The 14,510-nt window shown below is 38.3% G+C and overlaps 1 protein-coding gene and 1 long non-coding RNA gene across 3 annotated transcripts in view; both read left to right on the top strand.

Annotated features, from left to right (window-relative positions):
• Positions 1-14,510, top strand: part of sox5 (SRY-box transcription factor 5) — a 323,149-nt gene that overhangs the window by 204,970 nt on the left and 103,669 nt on the right. The gene's annotated exons all lie outside the window — the stretch shown is intronic.
• LOC147310554 (uncharacterized) lies at positions 6,687-9,381 on the top strand. Of its 2 annotated transcripts, XR_015125833.1 has the most exons (3): positions 6,687-7,457; positions 8,195-8,222; positions 8,651-9,381. It is a non-coding gene; the product is annotated as an uncharacterized LOC147310554 (long non-coding RNA). The 2 variants fall into 2 exon arrangements; XR_015125832.1 differs by lacking the exon at positions 6,687-7,457 and having other exon boundaries at positions 7,931-8,222.

Here is a 14,510-nt window from a genome sequence, read left to right as displayed (position 1 = left end):
TTCAAACTTTAAAACGAAGACAAGACATTCAACTATTCAACTTGTATTTATCTTTTCAATATCTATTATACTTTTTCTTCAGTTCCAGTTTAAGTTTCATGATGTTTTTTCACCCGTTTCAGAGTTTATAATGGGTGTGTATGGGACGGAATGTTGGGGCTAGAGTGAGGCAGCTCAACTGCTAGAGTGAGAGGAGCAAAAAAAATAATCTTAAAATCTTTTTTAAAACTGCTGCTGTGTCCGCAGCGTTTGCTCTACAGGTATGATTTTACCCTCAAAACGTAGCCATGGCTGTCCTCTTTCATCCAATGTGTTTACTATTGTACTAGGTGTTATGGTTCTTTCATAAATGTCACCAATGCACAGCCTCCTCCCTCCAACTCTTCCATAGACACTAATGTTAAAATGGCTCAGAAGGTTCGTTTGAAAATCAGAAGAGCATGGTGTCTTTCCACTGTCACCACGTCCATATAATAAACTCCACAGACATGAAAACTGAGAATTTGGTAGACTAGACATTGCTGTCGCTCACAGTGAAAGAATTTTGTCAATACGACTTTTACTTTTCATTTGGGAACGATTTGTTTCGGCCTGACTTTTCTGTTCATTTTAAGCAGCAAAAGTGAGGTGCATGTCTGTGTCCGTGTGTATGGAGCCATTGGGTGCGGTCACTATAGCAACCAGGCTCACACCTGCCTGCTTAACGAGCTCTGCCTGCCACTGTACCAAGATTCATCTTAAGCACTTCTCTTTCAACTGCTGCTGTGTCCACAGTGTTAAAGCCATCATTTTACCCTCAAAACGTCGCCATCGTTGTTCTTTTTCCAACATCTTGTCTTTCAAAGCTCAGAGATGTAAACTTTTTAAACTGTGTGGGTCCAAGTGGAGGGATCACATTTTAGTCATTCAGTGATTCAAAGAATATGACCTTTTAATATTCTTTCAGATGTTTTCTGACTCTAAATGTTCTTTTCTCATTTCTTAGGTTTTTCTAATTTACAATTAAAACATTTTCAGCTTTTTTCCAACTTCTTCTTCTGTGTAACCTTCAGCTTTTAGCAGTTCAGCACTTTTGTTTTCAGGTTAAATTCGGGTTTTTTTTTTTTTATCTCATTCAAAATTTTTAACTTAAATTCAGTAATTATTTCATTTCAATGCATACATTCAGATTCAAGCATTCACACTGCAGTTTCTTCAGAAAATGCACTTTCTAGTTATTATTATATTTTATTCTGTATTCCGTACGTTTTTTGTAAGCCTACTCCTTCAAAACCGTTCAACTTAGAAAAACCATTCAAACACCGTTAGATTCCTATTCTTTTGGACAACACTGCTTCTATTTTTCATATTTTTAACATTTATATTTTTAATTTTATTCAACTTTATTCAACAAAAATTTATAATGTATTTCAATGGGGAGACCCTTCAAATCCTCATTCAACTTACTCATTTTTAAACTCTTACTACTTCCACATACATTGACATAGAGCCACCATTCAAACTTTAAAACGAAGACAAGACATTCAACTATTCAACTTGTATTTATCTTTTCAATATCTATTATACTTTTTCTTCAGTTCCAGTTTAAGTTTCATGATGTTTTTTCACCCGTTTCAGAGTTTATAATGGGTGTGTATGGGACGGAATGTTGGGGCTAGAGTGAGGCAGCTCAACTGCTAGAGTGAGAGGAGCAAAAAAATTAATCTTAAAATCTTTTTTAAAACTGCTGCTGTGTCCGCAGCGTTTGCTCTACAGGTATGATTTTACCCTCAAAACGTAGCCATCGCTGTCCTCTTTCATCCAATGTGTTTACTATTGTCCTAGGTGTTATGGTTCTTTCATAAATGTCACCAATGCACAGCCTCCTCCCTCCAACTCTTCCATAGACTCTAATGTTAAATTGGCTCAGAAGGTTGGTTTGAAAATCAGAAGAGCATGGTGTCTTTCCACTGTCACCACGTCCATATAATAAACTCCACAGACATGAAAACTGAGAATTCAGTAGACTAGAAGCTGCTGTCGCTCACGGTGAAAGAATTTCGTCAATACGACTTGTACTTTTCATATGGGAACGATTTGTTTCGGCCTGACTTTTCTGTTCATTTTAAGCAGCAAAAGTGAGGCGCATGTCTGTGTACGTGTGTATGGAGCCCTTGGGTGCAGTCACTATAGCAACCAGGCTCACACCTGCCTGCTTAACGAGCTCTGCCTGCCACTGTGCCAAGATTCATATTAAGCACTTCTCTTTCAACTGCTGCTGTGTCCACAGTGTCACAGCCATCATTTTACCCTCAAAACGTCGCCATCGTTGTTCTTTTTCCAACATCTTGTCTTTCAAAGCTCAGAGATGTAAACTTTTTAAACTGTGTGGGTCCAAGTGGAGGGATCACATTTTAGTCATTCAGTGATTCAAAGAATATGACCTTTTAATATTCTTTCAGATGTTTTCTGACTCTAAATGTTCTTTTCTCATTTCTTAGGTTTTTCTAATTTACAATTAAAACATTTTCAGCTTTTTTCCAACTTCTTCTTCTGTGTAACCTTCAGCTTTTAGCAGTTCAGCACTTTTGTTTTCAGGTTAAATTCGGGTTTTTTTTTTAATCTCATTCAAAATTTTTAACTTAAATTCAGTAATTATTTCATTTCAATGCATACATTCAGATTCAAGCATTCACACTGCAGTTTCTTCAGAAAATGCACTTTCTAGTTATTATTATATTTTCTTATTCCGTACGTTTTTTGAAAGCCTACTCCTTCAAAACCGTTCAACTTAGAAAAACCATTCAAACATCGTTAGATTCCTATTATTTTGGACATGACTGCTTCTATTTTTCTCATTTTTAACATTTATATTTTAAATTTTATTCAACTTTATTCAACAAAAATTTCCCATGTATTTCAATGGGGAGACCCTTCAAATTCTCATTCAACTTACTCATTTTTAAACTCTTACTACTTCCACATACATTGACATAGAGCCACCATTCAAACTTTAAAACGAAGACAAGACATTCAACTATTCAACTTGTATTTATCTTTTCAATATCTATTATACTTTTTCTTCAGTTCCAGTTTAAGTTTCATGATGTTTTTTCACCCGTTTCAAAATTTATAATGGGTGTGTATGGGACGGAATGTTGGGGCTAGAGTGAGGCAGCTCAACTGCTAGAGTGAGAGGAGCAAAAAAATTAATCTTAAAATCTTTTTTAAAACTGCTGCTGTGTCCACAGCGTTTGCTCTACAGCCGCCATTTTACCCTCAAAACGTAGCCATCGCTGTCCTCTTTCATCCAATGTGTTTACTATTGTCATAGGTGTTATGGTTCTTTCATAAATGTCACCAATGCACAGCCTCCTCCCTCCAACTCTTCCATAGACTCTAATGTTAAAATGGCTCAGAAGGTTCGTTTGAAAATCAGAAGAGCATGGTGTCTTTCCACTGTCACCACGTCCATATAATAAACTCCACAGGCATGAAAACTGAGAATTCAGTAGACTAGACATTGCTGTCGCTCACGGTGAAAGAATTTTGTCAATACGACTTTTACTTTTCATTTGGGAGCGATTTGTTTCGGCCTGACTTTTCTGTTCATTTTAAGCAGCAAAAGTGAGGTGCATGTCTGTGTACGTGTGTATGGAGCCCTTGGGTGCAGTCACTATAGCAACCAGGCTCACACCTGCCTGCTTAACGAGCTCTCTCTCTCACTCTGCCAAGATTCAACTTAAACACTTCTCTTTCAACTGCTGCTGTCTCCACAGTGTTACAGCCATCATTTTACCCTCAAAGCATCGCCATCGTTGTTCTCTTTCCAACATCTTGTCTTTCAAAGCTCAGAGATGTAAACTTTTTAAACTGTGTGGATCCAAGTGGAGGGATCACATTTTAGTCATTCAGTGATTCAAAGAATATGACCTTTTAATATTCATTCAGATGTTTTCCGACTCTAAAGGTTCTTTTCTCATTTCTTAGGGTTTTCTAATTTACAATTAAAACATTTTCAGCTTTTTTCCAACTTCTTCTTCTGTGTAACCTTCAGCTTTCAGCAGTTCAGCACTTTTGTTTTCAGGTTAAATTTGGTTTTTTTTTTTATCTCATTAAAAAAGTTTTAACTCAAAATTCAGCAATTAATTCATTTCAGTGCATACATTCAGATTCAAGCATTCACACTGCAGTTTCTTCAGAAAATGCACTTTCTAGTTATTATTATATTTTATTTTTCCGTACGTTTTTTGTAATCCTATAACTTCAAAACCGTTCAACTTAGAAAAACCATTCAAACACCGTTAGATTCCTATTCTTTTGGACAACACTGCTTCTATTTTTCATATTTTTAACATTTATATTTTTAATTTTATTCAACTTTATTCAACAAAAATTTATAATGTATTTCAATGGGGAGACCCTTCAAATCCTCATTCAACTTACTCATTTTTAAACTCTTACTACTTCCACATACATTGACATAGAGCCACCATTCAAACTTTAAAACGAAGACAAGACATTCAACTATTCAACTTGTATTTATCTTTTCAATATCTATTATACTTTTTCTTCAGTTCCAGTTTAAGTTTCATGATGTTTTTTCACCCGTTTCAGAGTTTATAATGGGTGTGTATGGGACGGAATGTTGGGGCTAGAGTGAGACAGCTCAACTGCTAGAGTGAGAGGAGCAAAAAAATTAATCTTAAAATCTTTTTTAAAACTGCTGCTGTGTCCACAGCGTTTGCTCTACAGGTATGATTTTACCCTCAAAACGTAGCCATGGCTGTCCTCTTTCATCCAATGTGTTTACTATTGTACTAGGTGTTATGGTTCTTTCATAAATGTCACCAATGCACAGCCTCCTCCCTCCAACTCTTCCATAGACTCTAATGTTAAAATGGCTCAGAAGGTTCGTTTGAAAATCAGAAGAGCATGGTGTCTTTCCACTGTCACCACGTCCATATAATAAGCTCCACAGGCATGAAAACTGAGAATTAGGTAGACTAGACATTGCTGTCGCTCACGGTGAAAGAATTTTGTCAATACGACTTTTACTTTTCATTTGGGAGCGATTTGTTTCGGCCTGACTTTTCTGTTCATTTTAAGCAGCAAAAGTGAGGCGCATGTCTGTGTACGTGTGTATGGAGCCATTGGGTGCGGTCACTATAGCAACCAGGCTCACACCTGCCTGCTTAACGAGCTCTGCCTGCCACTGTACCAAGATTCATCTTAAGCACTTCTCTTTCAACTGCTGCTGTGTCCACAGTGTTACAGCCATCATTTTACCCTCAAATTGTCGCCATTATTGTTCTCTTTCCAACACCGTGTCTTTCAAAGCTCAGGCATTTAAACTTTTTAAACTGTGTGGATCAAAGTGGAGGGATCACATTTGAGTCATTCAGTGATTCAAAGAATATGACCTTTTAATATTCATTCAGATGTTTTCTGACTCTAAATGTTCTTTTCTCATTTCTTAGGGTTTTCTAATTTACATTTAAAACATTTTCAGTTTTTTTCCAACTCCTTCTTCTGTGTAACCTTCAGCTTTTAGCAGTTCAGCACCTTTGTTTTCAGGTTAAATTCGTTTTTTTTATTTTTTTTATTTCATTCAATATTTTTAACTCAAAATTCAGTAATTAATTCATTTCAGTGCATACATTCAGATTCAAGCATTCACACTGCAGTTTCTTCAGAAAATGCACTTTCTAGTTATTAGTGTGAATGCTTGAAAAGCATTCACAGTATTGTTCTTCTAATCTTTATTATTAGTGTGAATGCTTGAAAAGCATTCACAGTATTGTTCTTCTAATCTTTATTATTATTATTTTTTCCTATTCCGTACGTTTTTCGCCGACTATCTCCTTCAAAACCGTTCAACTTAGAAAAACCATTCAAACACCATTCGATTCCTCTTCTTTTGGAATGGTGTGCTTCTATTTTTCTCATTTTTAACATTTATATTTTTAATTTTATTCAACTTTATTCAACAAAAATTTCCCATGTATTTCAATGGGGAGACCCTTCAAATTCTCATTCAACTTACTCATTTTTAAACTCTTACTACTTCAACATACGTTCACATAGAGCCACCATTCAAACTTTAAAACGAAGACAAGACATTCAACTATTCAACTTGTATTTATCTTTTCAATATCTATTATACTTTTTCTTCAGTTCCAGTTTAAGTTTCATGATGTTTTTTCACCCGTTTCAGAGTTTATAATGGGTGTGTATGGGACGGAATGTTGGGGCTAGAGTGAGGCAGCTCAACTGCTAGAGTGAGAGGAGCAAAAAAAATAATCTTAAAATCTTTTTTAAAACTGCTGCTGTGTCCGCAGCGTTTGCTCTACAGGTATGATTTTACCCTCAAAACGTAGCCATGGCTGTCCTCTTTCATCCAATGTGTTTACTATTGTCCTAGGTGTTATGGTTCTTTCATAAATGTCACCAATGCACAGCCTCCTCCCTCCAACTCTTCCATAGACTCTAATGTTAAAATGGCTCAGAAGGTTCGTTTGAAAATCAGAAGAGCATGGTGTCTTTCCACTGTCACCATGTCCATATAATAAACTCCACAGACATGAAAACTGAGAATTCAGTAGACTAGAAGCTGCTGTCGCTCACGGTGAAAGAATTTCGTCAATACGACTTGTACTTTTCATATGGGAACGATTTGTTTCGGCCTGACTTTTCTGTTCATTTTAAGCAGCAAAAGTGAGGTGCATGTCTGTGTCGTGTGTATGGAGCCATTGTCACTATAGCAACCAGGCTCACACCTGCCTGCTTAACGAGCTCTCTCTCACTCTGCCAAGGTTAAACCTAAAAATGTTAGATTGTAGTAAGATTAACTTTTTCAAAAGTACAATAAGACAGATTTGACAGGGTTTTGCCACAGATTAATAGTTTGTCACTAGTTAGTATATGCCAACTAAGTAGAGCATTGTGATTGGCACAAAGGTTTTTCAGATCTGGGCAGTTGGAGTCAGTTGATGACTTCAAAATCATCCTTTCTGACTGGATAATTAAAGCTCTCAGCATCTATCGGTCTGTAGTTAATTTCCCCACCTTTTAACTAGCGTTTAACTAACCTAATCTCATTTAATGTCTCTGTTTATAGTCTGTATAGTTTATCTCCCCACGAATACACTCAAAGTAGTCTTAAAATAAAACCCACAAAACAGTTCAAGATTTAATACTTTTTATTTGCTCATTTAATGCCAGTTGCCCTGTTTTTCTGTATGTCACTCATTCGCTTATACTTGGGCAAAAAGGACCAATTTTTACACTAGTATAGTGTATTTTTTCCCTCTATCTCTCTATGTCTGTCACACACAGAGACCAACACACAGACATGTATATGCTCATTATTGCTGTTCAAACTGATGGTCAAATTTCCAAGCACCACCTGAACGCCTCATCTGTTTTTAACCTATCACTGGACCAACTGTCGTCATTCCGCTTTGCTCTCTGCTGTGGTAAGTACAGTACACTCAGTACTGCAGTGTTTTATTTTTATGATGGAAAAAAATACATGTTTGACATTTAAACTCACATATCAAGTCCAACAGAGTTAAAAACAATTCAAAGAAGAAAGAAAGAAAAAAGAATAACCTTCGCTATCATTTATATACGTTTATTACGTTTTGCTGTTAGCAGCAGTGCTAACGCTAGCTTCAATGCTAATGCTAGCAACAATGCTAACGCTAGCTATAGTGCTAACACTAGCCTTAGCAGTTGTTAACTGACAAAAATAATATTCCTGTGATATTTCTTGCCGGTCAGTGAGACAAAAGTAAGAAATTAGCTTTATTATTGCAATTGTGGCTCAGTTTTAACAGTAAGAGTGCTAGCGCTAGCAGCATTGCTAGCGCTAGCAGCATTGCTAACGCTAGCTGCAATGCTAACGCTAGCTGCAATGCTAACGCTAGCTGCAGTGCTAACACTAACTGAAGTGCTAATGCTAGCCGGAATGCTAGCGCTAGCAGCAATGCTAAGGCTAGTAACAGTCTAACAGTAGCCTTACATAAGTGGCAATACTTCAGTTAACTAGTTTGAATTGTAAAATGACTGCTGTATCAGTTGGTGTGCTATATTACTCTATAATTACCCTGCTGACTAGAAGTTCAGTGTATCATGTCGTGTGGGCTTTGTATTTCTGTTAGTCTGATAACACTGTACAGACAACTAACGTATTATTTCTCGTTTCTTTCAGGAACCTGACTGACACTGTGCTTTGCCTGGTAGGTGTGCACATACTGTAAGAGAAGTAGACCAAAATAAAAAAATAATATGACTAATATAAGCTGTAAAGTGATGGGTTCAAACTTTGTGCTAGACTTTTTAAACACAATTTTATAATAAATACACATAAGTGCAGCTTAACAATTGGGCTAAAATATTTTTTTCGTACATTTTTGTAGTCACACTACATGTGATTAATTAATGATTCACTCAATCATATTTGTATTTAAAAATATTATTGCTGAATTTAATTAAATATTTATTCTTTTAAAAAGTGCCCAATTATGCAACTTTTTGCACATGGCAGCCGACAACAGTTTAGCTTGAATATTTGTTTTGTCCTTTTGCAGTAGTCACATTTAGTTCATACAATTACCATGTGATATAATTTTAATAAAATTATTTTTTTTTCTTGTTTTTTGTTCAGAGTGTGTAGAAGAAGAAGAACAAGGACCAGATCTCCAGTCTTCTCTCTCACATCCCAACCCCCCAGCCCCTCTATCCTCTGTCCTGCTCCACCTATTGTCTCTGCCTTCTTTCCATCTGTATTTCACTCTGTGGTTTGTGAGAAATTTTGCCAAACCAACAATCCTTTTGCGGTTTGATTTAAAGCCGTGTCTCTCCTGCTCTGTCTGTTCTCTCTGCTAAATTTTCTCTCTACCTGTTTTTCACTCTTGGCTTGCTGCTGAAAAACGCCAAGCCAACAAAGCAATAAAGAGTGCATATTTTGCCTCAACCTATGAACAAACTGAACAAACAAAGAAAAATCTGCGGTTTGATTTAAAGCCGTGTCTCTCCTGCTCTGTCTGTTCTCACTGCTAAATTTTCTCTCTACCTGTTTTTCACTCTTGGCTTGCTGCTGAAAAACGCCAAGCCATTAAAGCAATAAAGAGTGCATATATTGCCTCTACCTGAGAACAAACTGAACAAAGAAAACTAATTCACGGTTTGATTGTGATTTCCCAGCCGTGTCTCTCCTGCTCTGCCTGTTCTCTCTTCTAAATTTTCTCTCTACCTGTTTTTCACTCTTGGCTTGCTGCTGAAAAATGCCAAGCCAATAAAGAGAGTGCATAATATTCTCTCAACTGAAGAACAAACTGTCAAACGAAAGACAACTGTTTAAGACAAATAAAAACTGAAATATAAAAACAAAGACAACATCTCCTGGTGTGTGCCACTCTTATCTTGTGAACATATTTTCTAAAGACTAAGAAACACTTGCAGGTGTGTGAAAATGCCAAGGAAGCAGAAAAAGTCACAAGCTGCAAAACAACGCTGGAAAAAGTTTCATGAGTTTCACAAAGTACCAACATGTGAACAAGCTGAGTTTGATTTTCCTCAGAGCTCTGCAGAAGACAGTGTGTCTACAAAGACCAATTCTGACAGTGTCAAACAGGCAGGTCAACATGTTCCTGCACATGTACAACAGGTATCTTATGCTGATGCTGTAAAGAGTGGACTGCAGCATAAAGTTAATGAACAACATGAGGTGTCAAGTGCCCCACAGGTGGGTTATGCTGACTTTTTGAAAAGAGGCTGTCACAGTGATGTGGCAGGACCATCTCATGCAGAAAGAGTGAACCTTGAAAACCAGCCCTCTATTACACTTGTCTGTGCATCTCACAGCCAGGCACATCCTAAATATGGACACTCCAGAAACAAGCAGTGCACATGCAACTCACTCACATTTCTTGCATTCCTTCATGAGAATGAAAACATGACTACAGCTGACCTTAATCTGGTCTTGGATAAAGGTGATGTGATGTACAAAGAGGCCAAGAAAAGATTTCCTAAAAATATTCATTTGGCAACCGATGAGCTGCCAGACAAAGTTGATGCTCGCTGGTCTATGTATGATGTCGACATGACACAGCCTTCCCGGTATGGGACATTTGAAGAACCTCCAGAGGAAGCAGTAGATACCTTTCTCAGCTTAGAAGCAGGACTGAGCTGCCTGTTGTCAGATGTGCAGTATGCCTTATTGATTATGAGTGGATTGTGTATCGCAGTGTTCAGATCCACATCAGGCAAATATGGTTTCTTTGATCCACACTCCAGAACACCCAGTGGTCTTCCTCTATTACTACAGTCACGTAATCGTGGTACAGCAGTGATGCTGAAATTCACACTCCTCAGTGACATGATTAAGAGGATCCAAGATTCTTATGAAATGATGGAGATATCACCCTCTTGTAACTATGAACTGAAGCCTGTGCAGTTCTACAGTATGAGCACAGTCAACCTGAGTGATACTATCACAGACACAGTCTGCAGACCAACAGCTGCCGCTGCTGTGGCACCTACTCACTCTGATAAAACTGTTGATGAAGCAAACTCCTCTACTCCAAGGAGAAACACACCATCTGTAAAACCACAAACTGAATCAGTACCACCCAGTGAATGTAATTTCCTACCAGAGAATGACATTTCATGCAGCCAGTTAAACTCTTCTGCAGTAAATAATGCAGTAGCCTGTGATCTTTCCTGTACTGCTTTAAAGAAAATCTACAAAATGACCAAAGTTAATAAACAACGAAGACAAAAAATGAAAAGAAGATTAATGGCATCAGAAAAAGAGAGAAAACAGAGAAAACAGAGAAAAGAAAACCAAAAAATGAAAGAACGACAAACATATGCTTCAAATAAAGAGTACAAAGAAAAGAAAAAATCTTGCACAAGCAAGGCATATAAAGACAATCCTGAAGTCAGACGGAAACAACAACAATATAAAAAAAGGCTTTACTGTGAGAATGATGAATTCAGACAAAAACGACGAGACTATATAAAAAGGCTTTACTGTGAGAATGATGAATTCAGACAAAAACGACGAGACTATATAAAAAGACTTTACTGTGAGAATGCTGAATTCAGAAAGAAACAACAACAATATATTAAAAGACGATACTGTGACAATGCTGAATTTAGAAAGAAACAAAAAAGCTATATCACTAAAAGGTATCAAGAGAGCCCAGAATTCAGAGAGAGACAAAGATCTCGGGTGACTCAGCGTTATACACGTGACAATGCATTCAGAGTAAGACACAGACAACTAATGAAACAACTAATGCGAGACAGGTATCAAAGTAATCTTGCATTCAGAATTATGCACAACATGAGATGTGCAATGAAAATAAAAAGGAAATACAGATGGGTGAACAGACAAACCCAAGAGAGTGACAACAGTGTAATCAACGAGGCCATATCTGTGTTCAAATCACAAATCAAAGTTGGACCATCATACCCATGTACTGTCTGTTTGAAGGCTTCATTTCCAAACCAAGTACGACCCTGCACAAGGTCAAATTATGTCAAAAACCCACATGTGGCTGCAACATGTTTGACAGGAAAGTTTGTTCATGTTTGTGATGAAAACTGCAGAAATGAGCAGTGCAATGTTCCCGATGAGAGAAAGAGAGAGTGGATTTGTCACACCTGCCACAATCATCTTAAAAATGGATCCATGCCAGCACTTGCTGTTGCCAATAAACTGGAGCTTGCTGATATTCCACCTGAACTGTCTGATCTCAACATCCTGGAGAGACATCTCATAGCCAAGTGCATACCATTTGCAAAGATTATTCCTCTTCCCAAAGGCAGACAAAGAGCCATTAGAGGAAATGTGGTCTGTGTCCCATCAGAGGTACAGGAAACTGTTGAAGCGTTGCCTCGATTAAGAATTAATTCTCAGGTCATGAGAGTAAAATTGAAGAGACGCTTGTCTTACAAAGGTCATCAGCTGTTTCAGACTGTAAGCTGGTCTAAACTTGTGCAAGCACTGCATAAACTCAAGCAGATTCATCCACAGTATAAGGATGTGAGCATCAGAGATGATGCTGAGCTGTGTGATCCAACACTTCCTGATGAAGATGAGGAGGATGATGATGATGAAAACATGAATGAGGACGATTATGATGAGGCTGATTTAATGGAAATTGACAGCTGTGAGAAAAATGCACTGAGTGAAGCACAAAATAAAAATGAACAGGATATTGACATGTTACCCTGTGATGGTGAACAATCACATGAACAGATGAGAGATGATTCAGAGCAAGAAGATGGACTGACTAATGGTGGTTTTGCACTCGAGTCCTGTTTGCAGCCCCCTGATGTGGCTGAGGAGATATTATGTTTCAGTGAAGGAATCTACTCTGTTGCTCCTGCAGAGAGAAACAATCCAATAAGTTTTTTCAAAACACCTAAACTGGAGGCCATGGCCTTCCCTGTGCAGTTTCCTACAGGCCAAAACACACTTGATGAAAGAAGGCTGATCAAAGTATCCCCCAGTGGGTATTTCAAATCAAGACTTTTCTGCATTGATGATCGTTTTGCCAAAGACACAAACTATTTATTCTTTGCACAGTTTGTGACTGAAATACACTTGGCTACATCCAGCATGACAGTACAGTTAAGGAAGGCAAAGCCTCTGACCAGAGATGGTAGAAAAATAACCTCAGGCATGTTACAAGATAAACATGAGGTGGAGAAACTGGTGCGAAATAAAGATGCAGTGAGATTCATGCAGCCTCTGAGAGGAACCCCAGCCTATTGGGAGAAAACAACAAGAGATCTTTTTGCCATGATCAGACAGTTGGGTACTCCCACGTTCTTTTGCACATTTTCAGCTGCTGAAATGCGCTGGCCTGAAGTGATCGAGGCAATAACAAGGCAGCAAGGTGAACAAGTCAATTTTGAAGGACTTGACTGGTCAGCGAAGTGTGACATCCTGAGAAGCAATCCTGTCACAACAATGCGCATGTTTGACAAGAGAGTTGAAGCATTATTCAGAGATTTACTCTTATCTCCCGCAGAGCCACTTGGCAAAGTCATTGACTACTTTTACAGAGTTGAGTTTCAGCACAGAGGAAGCCCACACATACACTGCCTCCTGTGGGTAGAAGGTGCTCCTGTGTTTGAGGAGGATGATGAGCAAACTGTTGTTGATTTTATAAACAAATACATCACAGCTCAGCTGCCTGATCCACATAAACAACCTGAACTGTACAAGAAAGTAACAGAAGTGCAAAAACACAGTAAGAACCACACAAAGACGTGCTTTAGGAGTTTAAGCTCCGGGTGCCGTTTTGGTTTTCCCAAACCACCCTGCAATGAGACAATGATCACAAGACCCAGTGAGGATGATGCACTGGAAGTAGAAACGGCAAAGAACAAGCTCAGACCACTGAACCAGCTGCTGAATGAACCTGAAACTGCTTCCATGAGTTTAGAGCAGCTCTTGGAAAGATGCAAGTTGACACATGCAGAATATGAGAGATACCTGAATAAAATGAACATGAGGAGTACGATCATACTAAAGCGTGATCCAAAAGACTCTTGGATAAACGGCTATAATCCACATCTGCTTGAAGCCTGGAACAGTAATATCGACATAAGCTTTGTTTTAGATGCTTTTGGTGCTGCAAATTATTTAATGAAATATATATCAAAAAAAGAGGGCGGGCTATCTGAGTACCTGAAAACTGTCATTGAGAACTCCCATAAGGACAGTGTAAATGAGTGCGATGAAATGAGAGCCGTCATGCAGGCATATTCAAAGAAGCGAGAGATCAGTGCACAGGAGTGTGTTGCTCGTGCATGTGGTCTTCACATGAAGCAATGCTCACGTGCTGTAATATTCATTCCAACTGATGATAATCCTGTGAAAATGAGTCGTCCCCTGTCAGTTCTGGACAACACAACACCTGAGTCTTCCAATGTTTGGATGACATCTTTGAATGACAAATACAAAGCCAGACCTGAAACACCAGAGTATGAGGAGATGTGCATGGCAGACTTTGCTGCTACTTGCAGGATTGTCTATGGCCAACAGAAAAAAGGTAAAGATGTTTTGCCCCTTCTCAATGAGATGGGGTTTGTGCAAAGGCGCAAAAATGATAAGCCTGCTATCATCAGATTTCACCGCTGCTCACAAGAAAAACATCCAGAGCAATATTACGGAAGACTGCTTAAACTGTACCTTCCTCATCGTTCAGACCACGAACTGAAAACACCATCGTTGCCAACCTATCAGGCTTTCTATGGTGCTGGCTGTGTACAGCTACCAGGTACTGACCATCTTGAGTACGTGCAACACATTGTCAAAAGAAACAGAGAAAAATATGAGAAAAACAGTGAAGAGATCGAGAGCGCTGTTGAGGAATATGAGCAGAACAGAGGTGTGACTGACGAATGGTGTAATCTGGCACCTGAATCAGATCTCGTAAGGTTGCCACTTGTTGAACAAGAAAGAGAGCGAGACAATGAAAATGAACAGGAAGATGTGCCCGACT

This window comes from Aulonocara sp. 'chitande type north' Nkhata Bay, linkage group LG17, assembly GCF_057382095.1.
Source record: "Aulonocara sp. 'chitande type north' Nkhata Bay isolate Kocher_YH1m ecotype deep benthic linkage group LG17, A_spYH_male_GT1.1, whole genome shotgun sequence".
NCBI lineage: Eukaryota > Metazoa > Chordata > Actinopteri > Cichliformes > Cichlidae > Aulonocara > Aulonocara sp. 'chitande type north' Nkhata Bay.
Note: the sequence above shows the minus strand (reverse complement) of the source record. Positions and strands in the feature narration are given on the sequence as shown.